This window comes from Apteryx rowi, unplaced genomic scaffold (genome assembly GCF_003343035.1).
Source record: "Apteryx rowi isolate R43461 unplaced genomic scaffold, aptRow1 scaffold_89, whole genome shotgun sequence".
Lineage (NCBI taxonomy): Eukaryota > Metazoa > Chordata > Aves > Apterygiformes > Apterygidae > Apteryx > Apteryx rowi.
The window spans coordinates 1,668,885-1,683,785 of NW_020451193.1; positions in this window are offsets into that span (position 1 = coordinate 1,668,885).

Consider the following 14,901-nt stretch of genomic DNA (forward strand, 5'->3'; position numbering starts at 1 on the left):
CGGTGCCGCAAGCGCTGCGCAGCTGGGACTCACCGCGCCGAAAGCTTTTCGAAACCGAGGTTCCCTAAGGAACGGTGCTGGGGCTTCCCGAGGGGGTTTAGGTTGTATTTTAGTTAGAATTCTAAGTCGTACTTCAAAACAATTAAGAACGTTAGTTTTTCCTCTAAATTTGTAATGAAAACTGAGTTAATCACGTGAAAACAATTCGCAATTTCATTCAATCATGTGAAATGAAGACCTGAAGGTTAGCAAAGCCCTGTGCAGTGTATATGGAGACAATTGTCCGCACTGGTGCCACCGATTTTCTGCGAGAACCTTTGCCAGCAGCGCACAGCCGCACCGAGGGGGGATCCTGGAAGCAAGGAAGCGTCGCACAGACCTCCCCTGCAAGCGGCGTCGATAAGCAACGTGCTGAAATTTATGAGGCTCTTATTTCTCCAAGCCATTGCTTTGGAGTGCTGTACGGCAAATTCAGAGAAATACCACTGCACCAATTAGATGAGTCACAGCCACACATATTTTTTTCTCTTGAAGCCATGAAGTTTAAAAGCATATATTTTTAAGTAGTAGTGAGGTTCCCACGTCATAAATACCCAAAATGGGCATCCATGAGACCTATCCTTCTATTTTAAATGTTACTGTTACCTATTACCGAGACAATGCTACTGCTGGGCAGCCAGTACAACCAGCTAATATGAAAGTCAACCTGGTCTACTTAATGGAAGATACACTTAAGAATTAACCTTCTAATCTCTTTTTTTTTTTTATAATGACACCATCTGTACTTTTTCTTGCATCTATTTTAATTTTCAGTTTGTATTTTCACATTAGAAATCAGAATCAGCCTTTCAACAGTTTTAAACTAATAGATTACAGAAAACATAGGAATGAATGTGAGAAGCCTAAATGTAATTAAATTGTTACCGACCTCCTTCTTCTCTTTAGCAGCTACAAGATAATTTATGATTCAGAATGAAACTGGGAAGCAAGAATTTAGAGTTCTAATCTGAAGCCTGCTATTGAGTCATTTTTTGGCCTTTAGCAGTTAGTTTTCTGCCTCAGCTTTTTGTCCAAGAGTTGGGAATAATATTTTATAGCATACCTAGCAACAATGTTGCAAAGATTAATTAGTTGAGATCTGACCTTTCACGACTGGAGTCTATGGAAAACATCAGAAACGATCAAATCAGTCTTTACATTTATAATGCATAAAATGCTACATAATTTCAAAGTATAAAATGAAAAATATTTACGGTAATCCTATTACAGAAAGCATCTTTCTTGTTAAAAATTCATTTTTAAATTAATAGTGAATGTAGTATTTCTAGTTGCAATAAAGATGTTTCCTRTGTAGTTCCACTGCAAAATAAGGACAAATAATATACTATTGCTGAGTGCAAAATTCTTTTTCTCATCCACAGCTAAAACAAGTAACCACCCAATTTTCAATTTGTATTCAATTATTTCTGAGCCATATTCAGTCTTCTGGAAGTTTCAAACAATAATAGCCACATAACATGCCGTTTATATATAGCCAAGCAAGTGAAATGATCTTAACAGTGAGAGTTCAGCGTGAGCTTTTGTGTGTCATATCTTATCATTTATGATCTAATATTCCAGTCCCTCTCCCCTTGAAATTAGTAGCAAACCTACTATGGTTTTACTGCTACTACTCTGGGTTGCATTGGGGTCAAGGTCACTTGGTTTTAAGCCTCTGTGGTAAGGCTGGCACGCAGAGAGCTCGCTGGAGTAGTTTCAAGCTCTCTGCAACTACTGGCAATCCCTTGCTGTTTTTCAATACGAAAGCAATCACAATCACTTTCCCCGCTGGAGAGGCTGCAAGTCGAGGCACAGAATGGAAAAATGCCTGACTCTTCCTCCTTTGTAATAACGGCAAAGCATCCAGTTTTTAAACTCCCACGCTATTTATGAGGCTGTTTACAAGATCCTATTGTAAGCAGCACCTCTGGTTGCTATAATTATTAATGCAAATGATGCTGAGTTAGCTGCATTTCTTGAAAACATATTAAATATCAGACTAAGGAAAAGATCAATATCAGTAAATATGAACCTCTGATGTTTACAGTCAATTCTTTATTACCTTGCAGCTATACAGGCCTAATATTAAATAGAATATTATCTGAATTTATCACTAGAACATGGTTAATCACAGATTTTTAACACTTTTCTACTAAAATCTATTCAAGTAGATATGTTACGATGAAAAATAATCTCTAAGTGGATAAATAATCTCTAAGTTAAGTGGAGCCTGACAAAGTAGACCAGATGTTTTCAAGTACAGGCTGTGCCTCACCACCCTCCAGAAAATGAGGGTTTTTCAGCAGAAGGTATCGGTGAGGTGCCGAGACTTGATTAGGAAAAGAAGGCATATCACACCTCAGCTCAGAGGAAGGTGTGAAAGGGAAGTTCGAAACTCAATGACAGAAGTTCAAAACTCAGTGACGGAAGTTCAAAACTCAATGACTCAATCAGCTGTCCACACAGACACAACATGCTGCTGGTCACATAACTGGCAGCATCTTGTTGAGCTGCGTGTCAGGACTGGTGGCGAGTTTGGAAGGATAAAGCATGCATGTTTTCTTCTTGCTTCTAAACACTTGACTGCTTATTAGAAGGAGAAAATGTGCACATCTCTTAGGGAAGATAGGATATAGCTAAAAAGTTTGGGTTCATAAAAAGTGCAGCAAAAATAGTGTGGAAACCTTTACACTATGTGAGTGGAGAATTCACAGTTATCAAAAGCAGATGCCACTGAGATCAAACTTAGTTCATGTAAATGTATATACTCAAACGGTGAAAAGCCAATTTTGTTGTTGTTTGTAATGGAAGCGGGGTTAAGCCCATGTTGTCATACTACTTTTGCTGGAATTTTATTTCAAAACTGCTGGAATAGGTATTCGATTTTCAGCAGGAAGTTTTATTGTATATTGGATTATTAAAATATGTCTGCATTGTTCAGTCTGGGTTCACCAGTCTAGCAGTAAGCATAACAATAAAGTGGAAATACAAGCTTTGTCAGTAACAGCATAGCTCTTACAGGTGTGGTGAAATTAAAATGTAGTGAAGGGAAGAATAAGGCTAACAATTATTTTTAAAACATGCAACATCTATGTGCTTGATGTTTTATTAATGATTAATATTCAAACAGGTTTCCTATATTTAATCCAAAAGTACGAGCTATGGGTAAGTGTCAACATTCAACATTTCAGATTTGTTTTAGGCTCAGCTCTGATCCTTTTAGAGGCAACTTTCAGTTCAGTTGAGGGTTTAATACTGCTATTCACTATGGGGCTTTTAGACAGTAAAGAAAACTTTGTTTGAGAAACTTCTAAAGAGCCACCATAAGCCAAGAAGTTCCAGATGTACCAACTTCATGTGGTGTTTGGCAAAGCGGGTAAATTGTATGCACACTTTCCTAGCATTGCTACTTTAAAAGATGTGATGGGCAATTCATGACAGCAGAGTAGATGGTATCATCAGCTAGATCTTTACTACTATTATGATCTTCGGCTTTATAAATGTTAAATAAACAGATTTCTATATAAATATTTCTATGAATACACAATGTTTCCAGTCTGGACTTTGTTCTTGGTTTAGCTTTTTCCAGTTTGGGGGCCATTCAAACTTCATAACCCCAGCGGAACAGCAGCCATGAGGAGCTGCACTCTCCATGAGTCCACCACCTGGCTTCTGCAAATTTGGCTAACAAAGCCCAAGAAGTGACTCTCACACAGAAACATTTTGTTCAGTATCTTATTTTCGAATAGAAACAGTTCAAAACACAAAGCCAAGCTGTTGTTTGAACTGACTAGAATTTTTAAACTGTCATCACCATAATCCCAATTATTTAGGTCATGCCATGGTATTTATGTTAATAACACATAAGGTATTTGTTATATTGCTAATCTTGGATCTAAAAGCACACAAGCTGAAAACTTTACCATACAAAATCTACACCATTGTTTAGATCATTTATAAAAATAATAAACAGCTTTGAACAAGCAAAGCTGCCTTTATCAAGTAGGCTTTTAATCCTGTCCAAAAAGGCAACAGGTTCAAAAGACTCACTGAATCATGCTGATAAAGCTTCATTACATTTCAATCTATAATTTTCTTGATGAATCCCAACTTAACTTTTTCATTATTTAATTTGGCATAAAGCCTACATGTCTATAATTTCCTATGTCCCCTACTTTCCTCCCTTTAAAAGTATTTGGACATTATTTTAATCTATTCTCACAGCAACATGTTCAATTTCATTCCTGCCTCAGTAAGTCCCTCTAGCTGAAGTTGTATATGACATGCGGCACTTACTCAGAAATACTAGGCCTTTGAACTTTGAAGAAAAGAGTAAGAATATTGGGTGTGGAAGACATGAAGGAGATGTATAAAGCTGGTTTGAAACAGATGCCAAATGCTATATACAGCTATCCTCTCATGCACTACAGAATTTCAGGAAACATCACCTGCCAGTTTGAGAAGATATGAGCATTTCCACTCCTACTGGAAGGAAGAGTGATGAGCCTGCTCCACAACTTCTAGTCCCACAGTATGCAAATAAGCCTTAATCAGCAAAGCAGCAAGTTGTTATCAGTGTTTGATAGCTAGCTTTCTCAGTTTGTCCCAAGTTCATGACTAACCAGTAATACCTAACTGGCAAGTCAAATGTCAGTCTGGTGGCTATAGAAGTCTGTGACAGCAGAAAGAAAATTGGTTATGTATGAACTAACAGCATGAGGAATGTGTCTGAAGCTTTCAGGAAATAGAGTCAGTAAACTCTACTGGAGCCACCAAAGACAGTCGCATTAATAGCTGCTCTCTGGAAGTTTTTAGTTGATCTGTGCAGTTGTGATGATATGCTCTTTTTCTGTGGGACATTTAGGCTCAAAGGACTAGATCCCTAAATATAAATAGCTGGATCTGAAAGGAGTTATTTGACTAGGGCAAGGACCGGATTAGAGTTCAGGCTGACAATTATTGACAAAAGACTAGACCCTGGGTTCAGAAGGGGACCTGACCATGTTTTGGCCTTGTACTGAGAACAGCCATGTAAATTGTTATCAGGTCCTCCATTATTAGAGGTTCCTGGGATAAACCTAGAATTATAGTTAGGATTCAGGATGAAAGAAGCCAATAAGCTTTGAGAATACTGGGTATCTGAAGTGGGTTAGAGCTTATATCAGTAATGAGCTATTTTGCTCTGGAATTGTTATGTATCTTAACTATAAGCTTGGGGAATGGGTTTATTCCAGGTGCAGGCTAAACAGAAAGCTTAGAAAGCATTAATGAGCTACGATTTGGCTTGTTACAGCATGGAACACTGGTTACTTTTACAACCGAGATGGGATCAAGATGCTAGATTAGATCCAATGGTATCGTTTCAGACTGGAGTTAGGATTACAGTTGGTTCTTGCAGAAACCATTCAGCAAACAGACAAAAGAGTTTTCTCTTTGGCTGTCAGACAAAGCTTATGAGGGCTGTCAGGATGAGTCACCTGACTAAATTAAGGTCTTGATCTGATATGGGTGTAGAACTTAAGTTACGTTCCTAGGTAGAGGTAGCATCACCAGGTTCAAAAACATTCTGGTAAATCCTGAAATCAGAAGGGGCATTGGATTAGGACTCCATCTAGATTAGCAAGGGGCATTTTATTTCTAGTCTCCTTACAGGCTGTGATTTCAAGAGGAACCTGCAATGAGATATTTGTGAAGCCACTAAATGGAGACAGAGTGCCTAATGGGCTTGCAAATCTTAATCATAAAGATGACTTACCCAGCCTGTGCTGACTGTCCACTAGCTAGAATAAGTCAGGAGTGATCAGTTTGCAAAGGATGGTCTCCATCCCCTTTGGAATTGGGCTGTGGTCAAAAAGTAGTGTGTTGCTGCTGGAGTAGGGATGCCAACTTGTCAAACAGGACCCATTAAGGTGGTCCTGCACACACAGAAATTGTGGGGCCACTTGATCTTCCTAGAGAGCCTTTTCCGATACAGGCATGTACAAGCTAATATGCTCTGACCTATTTTCTTTAGCCTCTGTTACAGTTCTTCTGTCTTAGATAGATGGGGTTGCACCAGGGACTAATGTCTGGCTACAGTTATAACTGTACAGAAATAACCTATTACATGTTTGTTTGTTTTTTGGGTTTTTTTTCCCTCCCCACTCATGAGAATGCCAGGGAATAGCAAGTACCCGTTTAAATACAATAGCTTTTAAGGCCTATCCAGCAAAGACCAAGGAAGAAGCCGTCAMCATTAAACTTACCCTACATTTAGAAGAGGAAAATAGGATTTTCATTTCAGAAAAGAAGCGGCCAAAGAATGAAGGATTATCCTCCAGTGTTGCCAGGGATCATACTTTACCAACCAGTGGGGATCTCAAATATTGACTATAGCAAAAATCAAGTGTTCCCTGAAGTCTGAGGTTTACATAGAACAGAACAGCCCAGCTGTAGATTTTTATAGAAGAAATGTGTGTGGAGAAAAACAAGATAGTGGAGAAGGATGACACAAGCATCAGCCAAAACATCACACCCATGAGCTATGATCAAACTGGGAAACAACTTAAAAAAATTATTACTGTTAATCTCCACATCTCCATCCATGATGTTTTCTCCATTTGACAAAGAAATATGAATCACTTGAGGGTATGGAATACATGAGAGTGGTTTAACACAGCACAAAAATATTTATACAATTTAAACAGAAGTGGAAACAATACTGTAATAGATATGAAAAAATCTATCTCCGAGATACAGTGTGAATCCATATGTGTGGAAAAGGGTAGCAGGCCAGGATAAGGCTGTGAATGCGAAGGAGTGCCTCATACTTCAAATAATTGTTCCTCAGAACTAAAGTCCAGTGCTTATTAAGATTGTTACAAAAAAGATTATATATGATCATCACTTCAAATTTATATCACTCGAAAAATAGATGGGATGAATCTGTACCTTAATATTTGCTGTTCAAACATCCTGCTAAACTCAACTTTTGCTGAGTTTCTCTCTGAAATAAGATGCAGAAAATATTGCTACTGGGGCAACAGGTACTGTAATTTTACTACAGGGAGCCTAAAGCACTTAAAAGGTGCTCATTTCCTGATGTTTTACTCTCTGTGGGAACATTGCATGATTCCTTCGCTGAAGTAGAGGAATAGATATCAAAGAATCTGTTTGTATAGATTAGTTGAACAACTAATTTTTTGTGTATTTTCAAAATTTTTTTTTCAATTTAGATAATATTCATAGAGTGAAAGTGAAATAATACAAACAGTTTTAAGGAAATCTAAAAGGCAATAAAATCATTAATTCTGAGATTTATACCAATTATTGTTCTTGGATCTCTTTAGGTGGAGTTGTTCTACTGCATTTAGAGCTTTTCAGATACATTTCCTCTTTAGCAATAATACTTTCAAGTTCATTTTTTACAGAAGTACCCCTGAATATCTTTTAACATATTTGAAAAAATATTTGGCTTACAGGTATAACTCTCTTGCAAAAAACACTGGAAGGTATATATAATATTTTGTGTCTTCGATAATGAAACTGTTCTACCTTGTAGTGCTCAAAAAACCAAATGTCTAATCCAGCTCCTGAACCTTAAAGGTTCAGCTTGCCGAATTTTGTTCTGGTAATAGGGGATGCCATTAGCAAAGTATTATCAAAGACTTAATCTGCTTGAATTAATGAAGCTCATTGTTTAGGGTTGGACAGAAAATAGTGAATCCATTTTATGAAATATTGTGAAGTTTCTAAATTAAGGCAAAGCCAAAAACTCTCAATACTACTCATAATAAGTCTTTTTTTTTTCTTTTTCTAATGACCAAACAGAATGGAAGCTCCTGGATACTTTATCCTATTTAATCATGACTTTTTAAAGTTGGGAATGACGTTTGAGTTGAAGCAAAATGATTCTGTACTTCCGCTTTACTGAAATACTCAGAAGGAAGATATAGTTAAAAAACTTACCTTTCAGTCTGCCAGGCTATTGAAGAATAAAAGAAAAATATTAAATGCACTGAAAGAGACAGTTTAGGTCAATCTGGGTCATTTTCCAGCTGTGCAGTATACCATAAGTAATGAGTTCTTGCTGTGTGTGTGTGTGTCTGTGCACATGCAGGTATGCGAATGTTTCAGGCTGTCACCTCCTTTTCTGGAAATGTCTTTCCTTTAAGAGTTATCAGTTCCCTTCTCTTTATTGAAACCTTGCTTTTCAAATACTTTCAATCATCCCCAAAATATTTTGATAGATATCTCGATCTGTCCTCATAGCAAAAAAATAAATCATAGCAGTGTCACYTTCTTTGTTGATACATGCAATATCACATTACAAACTTAGTTATGATAATAGTTTTTATCCCATTAATACTATTGACTAGTAAAGCTTTACTCTGTCATCTGCAATTTGTATTCTGTTACAGTTCACAGATAGAGCTTTGGGGTGAGGGAGTTTATGTATTTAAAATATTAATTGATCTTATGAAAGTTTTAAGCTTTATAATGCTAAGCATATTAATTTTTAGTATTCAGTTGACCAGAAAGAAAAGAGAACATAAGAACTTGGTCAGATGAAAAGTCCATCCAGCTCAGTACCCTGTCTGAAATCAGTGGCCAAAGAATGGCTCCCTAAAGAAAAGGGTAAGAACAGACTAAGCACATAGCAGTGCTTCTGAAGAATATACTCTCAGACTCCAACAGTTTGTGGCTCAGGGACTTTGTGAGCCACTGATACTGTCTTTGTATTTAATAGCTGTTGAACTACTCTTCYACAAATGTGTCCATCATTTTCTGAACCCATGCAAACTTCTAGGATCCTGTAGCAAAGGCTCCCTTAGCTTAACAGTGTCTTGTATGTAGGAATTTGGAGGAATAATGTAGGTCTGTTCCTGCTTGAACATATTTATATTCTGAGTGGGAAAGGAGAAAATTAGTCTTTTCCTTCTTAGTAGCCAGAAGTTACTTGGCAGATCTGAGCTGGCTGGATCAAGCAATAGATATAGAATGAGCTAAGGCAGATAGTTTCTTTTTCCTTCCCTGCCTGCAGAGAATGACTTCCTACACACCAGCATGCAGCATAATGCTGTATTAATAACATGTTAAGGCAAGAAGATAGGGTACACTGAGAAACCATATTCCCTAGTTTTTAAAAGAAAGGGAGATACTATGCTCATACATTTTCCACTTCACCTTAACCCCTATTTATAGAAGCCTTCTCTTAATGGTAAACAGTAAGAGGAGCTCCCAATTCCATATTTGACTAAGCTAATTTGTGAAATAATTCTTCTACTGAATTCAGTTTATGCTTCTGACATCAAATACCACAAGAAGCTGTAATTGTTTCCTTCCTGAACTTTGTGAAGCTGGAAAAACTAGTTAAGCATCCTTGTGGAAATCATAATGTTAATATTTTATTATGTCTGTGGAAGCTACATGTAAGTAAAAGCTACTCATAAGATGTAACAAGAATTCTGAAATAAACTTTGATTTTATCCTCTGAAACTTTAACTTTCCAGGCTGTAGGCTTGGCCCTTGCTGCAAGAGAAACCTTTGGGGACTTTTGTTCTAAAGTAGCTCACACGTCTTTGAGTGACCACTGAAATAAAACTGTACAGAAACAAAATTCTGGGAGAAAGATTAATTGTTCTTATGCAGAAATGGCCTGCTAGGAGCTGAAGTGCAGGATGGAAGTTGCTCTTTTGAGTGTTCTGGTAATAAAAAAAAAAAATTGTCAGTAGTCATAATGTTCAACTTCTGAAAAATCATAATTCTAACTTTTAGCTTTTTTTTTTTTTCTTTTTAAACTCATCTGGAGAAAGAAAACTATGCTTTGGGTTTCAAAGAACTTGGAAACCTTGGGAACATTACAGAAGATCACCTACATTACATCATTTCTTTTGAAAAGCTCAGATCTTTTCCTTTCTCTGTAGAGGTCTTGAACTCCACAGGTTCTTTTCAGATGTTATTGCAAAGTTAACTTCTCTTAAGTCAATTTTTCTGAAGTGAAAGTATTCTTAGAATGAAATGACACACAAACGGTGGAGAACAATTGCCTTGGTGACTGATGGTCCATGCTCACTGAACATTTAACTATTACTCCTCTGCAGAACAGCTAGTCTGAGTGGAAGGTGTTGTGTGTGCGCAGATATTTTTGCTGAAGTAAGTCATGTTTTTCTAGTCTCTTAATAGACTGACTCTTTCCCTGATTAATATTAGCTGTGTCTCTACTATTGAACTGACCCACCCTGTTTTACACCAAGGTTCATCCACACTACATATGCACATTATCTATTTATTTCAGCTCACACATGACTCTGCACTGGAGCAAGTCAAAGAGCTTCTTGAGAGGAAAAACCCGAGTGCAAATGGCAGAGGAGTCCATGATGTGCTCCAGATTCTACTTTTGTAATACAGACATGAGTTGTGCCAGATCTTCCTCACATCAACAAGTCCCTAAGGAGTCCATAAGGATACTCCTTATGGTGGTTATCAAACACTTTGGCTTTGCAGTCTGCTCTATTCYCCAGTGCTCATATTCACCACTGTCAGTGACACACTATAAAAATACGTATCTTTTGATCAGTGAATCAGCCCACTCATTTGCATGGATTGCTCACAAGGTGTGGTGAGTGCAGAGAGAAATGCTCTGATAAGTGTTCATAAGGCCATGCCCATATGCACGGCTTTGCTTCTGGGAGACTTTCCCTGCAGCAATATGAGGAGATACCCCAGTAGAAACATCACTCATCCATGACACTGGGTCAGGCTAACTTTTTAAGTATCAGCAAACAATGCTGCTTGAATACACAAAATAAAAATAATAATAAAAAAAGAAGGCTGCCTACCCTGAGGCTAGGGATAGGAGCTAGTGCTTGGAGTAGGTTCACAGACTTACCAACGTTCTTAGGAGCAACCCCTAGGCATCTGATTGTTTACAGTCTTTTGCAGTGGGCACTGGGCTTTCATACATCATTGCCAGAGTCAGATCACCAGCTCAGCCTCTGAGGCTACAAACTTACTCAAAGGCTTGAAGAAGTGGTTCTCTTTTTGGGCTTGATTAACACCCACCCGCAGCTTTAATTTGAAGAAACACTAGGTAGATACAGCTGATCAAGAATGATCTAGCATATGTCAGGAGCACAGCTTTAATGGATGTTTTGATTGGTATTGAAAGTCATTGGATTTGGAAGAGTATTGGAAGAAGGAATATGTACGTGTACTTAGGATATATACTACCTGCTACAACTGGAAACCTTCTGCAGCAGTAAATAGGCACCACAAATACGTAGAATCAAAGCACAAAGAAATTTCCAGAAGACTCCCACCACTTCTGGCCTCATCCTATTCCCAGACAAGAGTAACTACAGATTGTTTAGCCAACTGGGTTTAGTGCTTCTAATGTGTTACAAACTGGCACAGGCAAAAAACGCAGAAACAAAGTAACAGCTTACATTGAAGCTGGGCTCACTGACAACCAGATGACAGTATGAATATCTGCAGCAATAGGTGTGCGCAGGAACGTCCTGGTAACTCCAGGCCTGTACATAGCCTTCAACATGGTCCTGCTTCCCATCACTTTCCTTATTTGGACAGACTACTATGGCAAACTTTTAAAGTGATGTGTACTTACTGATCTGCCTCTGCCTTTATCCTTTCTCCATGTGATCCTAGAAACAACCATAATAACTGGCAAAATTACAGTTTCTTATGCCTATATGGCTTACCTTGGTGAAGTAGTGATCTCAGCACACAAAACTGACAATCCTTGCGTGCTTTTCACTCCTCACCATATCCTGCTCCAGAAGAGGCTTTGCTACAAATTCATTCTTCCCCACACAATGCCCTTTTAGACTTTTGTCTACGCTTCAATAGCTTTTTAAGTTCACATACTATTCACTTCCCAGTCATCAATCCACTTAAGTCAGATTTTCCAGATATGTTACTGGATACTCGGATAAAAGAGGGTGCACATCCACACCCTCATTTCAGGATATGGGACACAGGGGGGCTGGAGAAGAGGCTAAGTCTTTCTCCACAGATCTCACTCACACTTTGCTGGGACTCTGGTTTTCTTCCAGAATATTCTTTTCATGCCTACCAGATGTAGATCCACTGCTGGTTATGCCAAGTCTGAAGGATTAAATCAAATGGGTGAGAACAAATGAATGGTTGTCTCTCTCAGCCAAAACTACGGGGGAAATGGTGTTGGGGTATAGACATGTTCCAAAGCCAATGTCTCTGAAGGGAAATATGATTTTTTTTTTTTTTTTGGAATGTCATTCCCTAGCCATTCTCCCATGTGCCACCTTGCCTTGTTGCTTAGGGTAGGAATGATCCTGAGCTCGTGACTCCAAGCTGCCAGCTTTTCCAGCAATAATAATGGCAGCAGGAGCAGGTATCATATCTTTATAGCTTTGCAAAGTTTGAGACTGAGAATCTGCATCAGGTATGGGCCTTCGCATCATGTGGGCACACCATTCTGGAGTGTAGGAGGCAGATAAGTCATTGCTAGAAGTGCTTGTGTGTGTGGCAGCACAAATGGTGGTGGAACAGATACTGTGTGTAGGGGCTACTCCTGCTGAAGTGCAGTGTGGGCACAAGCTGCCTGTCCTAAAGTGTCCAGGATACAAACTGCATGAAAGTGAGCCAGTCCTCCACACTGAGACCAAGTACTACTGAGTGCTTTGTTGAATGTCTAATGAAGATACAGCAGTTTAAGCTTTAAGCTGTTCTTTGCACTTCTTTCAATATGAGAGCATCTTTCTTGAATAAGGTCAGCCCCAGATACAATGCATTCCAGAAAAGGATTATTAGATCCTTATATGATAGCATTATTATTATTTCCCTCTACTTTAAAYGCCTCCTGACACATCCTAGGGTCACGTTTTCTTTTCTCATCACCACGTTCCATTCATGATTCATAATCATTCTGTGACCAACTGGTGCACACAGGTTCTTCTCCCTCTCAGTTATCTGCAGCTAATAAACTTCCAGATTGCAACAGAGGCCTGTATGGTTAGTTAAGATATTAACTAACAATATTTTGAATTTCGCCCCATTTCTTTTACTCCAGTCCTCAAAGTCATCTGGTTATTTCAGTTTGAAATGTAACATTATTAGCACATTAAGCAGGGTTTGATTCTCCTCTTCAGTTAAGTTATTGACATAAGCAATCAACCCTCAATTTTCAGTGCATTTTATAACGAAGTTCAACCATCTACCATCCTCATTCTTCAGAATGCAAGGCTGGTTTCTTAAAGTCAGCTATCTGGAATGTCTGATTATCATTTCTTTGACAGAAACTGACTCTTTTACATCGATGAGTAAGGGCAGTATAACCTGGGCCTAAACGAGTAGTGGAAGGAAAGGAAAACAACAGAGAGATGACATATTGTCATATGGATTTTCTGACTGTGTACAAGCTGTTTTCTTTGGCAATTCATGCCTACATTATATGTTTCTTACTTTATACCAAATCTGCTAGAACACACTCTGCTGAATTTCTTGACACAGACAAAGTAAGAGGACCATGAGCTTAAAGAATGCTTAAAGCTCTGCAGCATATGCACTAGCTTATTCACAAACTAAAGATTTGGCAATACCATAAATGCATTCTACCAATGAAGCAGAGAGTGTTCAGCTCCTGCTGTATCTTTTGAGGAGTCTTCTATATTCAGCAAAGCATGCAAGAGAAGAGTGTTCATGTGTGAACTGAGATCCCAGTTTTAAACTCTAATCTCACCAATCATCTTCTCTTCTATCTTGTAAAGGAAAGTATGAACAACTTGACAGCAACCTGCATGACAAAAAATAGTGTTTGTGAATAGTCAAGCCAGATCTAGTGCTCATGATACAGACAGATTAATTAATACTATACTAATTATTTATATAAACGTCTGCAGTATATTCAGATTGATAACATAGCACAGATTTTATGTCTAGTAGTGACCCCTGCTGTTTAAGGTAGTTATAACAATGATAAACATTCCTGGCAGATAAATCTACTACTATGGAATCAGCCGCTTTTCTGTGTCCACACATAATAGAGACTCTTCTTCAGAGGTTAAAGAAGAAAATGTATTTGTATTATTAATATTTAATCACCAGGATCTTACACAGGGTCTATTACAGCTTAGTCTTGCAAACTCTCAGGCAACAATATGCCTCATTCGCATGGGGCAGAAGTCCGTTATAAGGCATATTCTAGAGCAGTGCTGCTATAATCGCAGACTTTTCAGAGTCACTGTATCCTCTCAGCTCACGTTTTAAGGATATTTTACCATCAGAGGGGAAGTACTGTAGAAATGCATCTTTATTCTGTGAATCGATATGGAGATTTTTTTTTTTAACTGAAATGTATTTGTGGTACAAGTTAACAGTATTCCCATTTACCTTTATAATAAACAAAGATTTCGCTCTGAACATTCCTTTTTACTACAGGGATAACACTACAAATAGTACTCTATAGGCTATATAGAATACCTGCAATATATGGCCATGAAGTGTCTTGGGAACAAACAGAAGGGAAAGGACAGCGGTACCCTGCCTGCCTTTATTTTGTCTCTTTGGTAAATGAAGAAGCTGATTCTGATTACTTTTTGGTTACTGGCCCAGTAGGCCGGGAGAAAAGTGATTTTACATTCTAATATTTTCTATGTAATTGTTTGTAACATTTTCCCCACGCTTCCATGGAGAAACTCACAGTCACAATCAGGCAGGCCCGCCCGAGCGGCCGGCCCCGTCCCACCCTCCCGCGGCTCGCGGCTCGCGGCTCACGACCACGACCACGACCACGACCACGACCACGACCACGACGACGGCGGCGGGCGCAGCCCAGCGCTGCCGCCCCGCCCGCGCCCGCCCGGCGGGGAGGCCGTTACCGCTCCC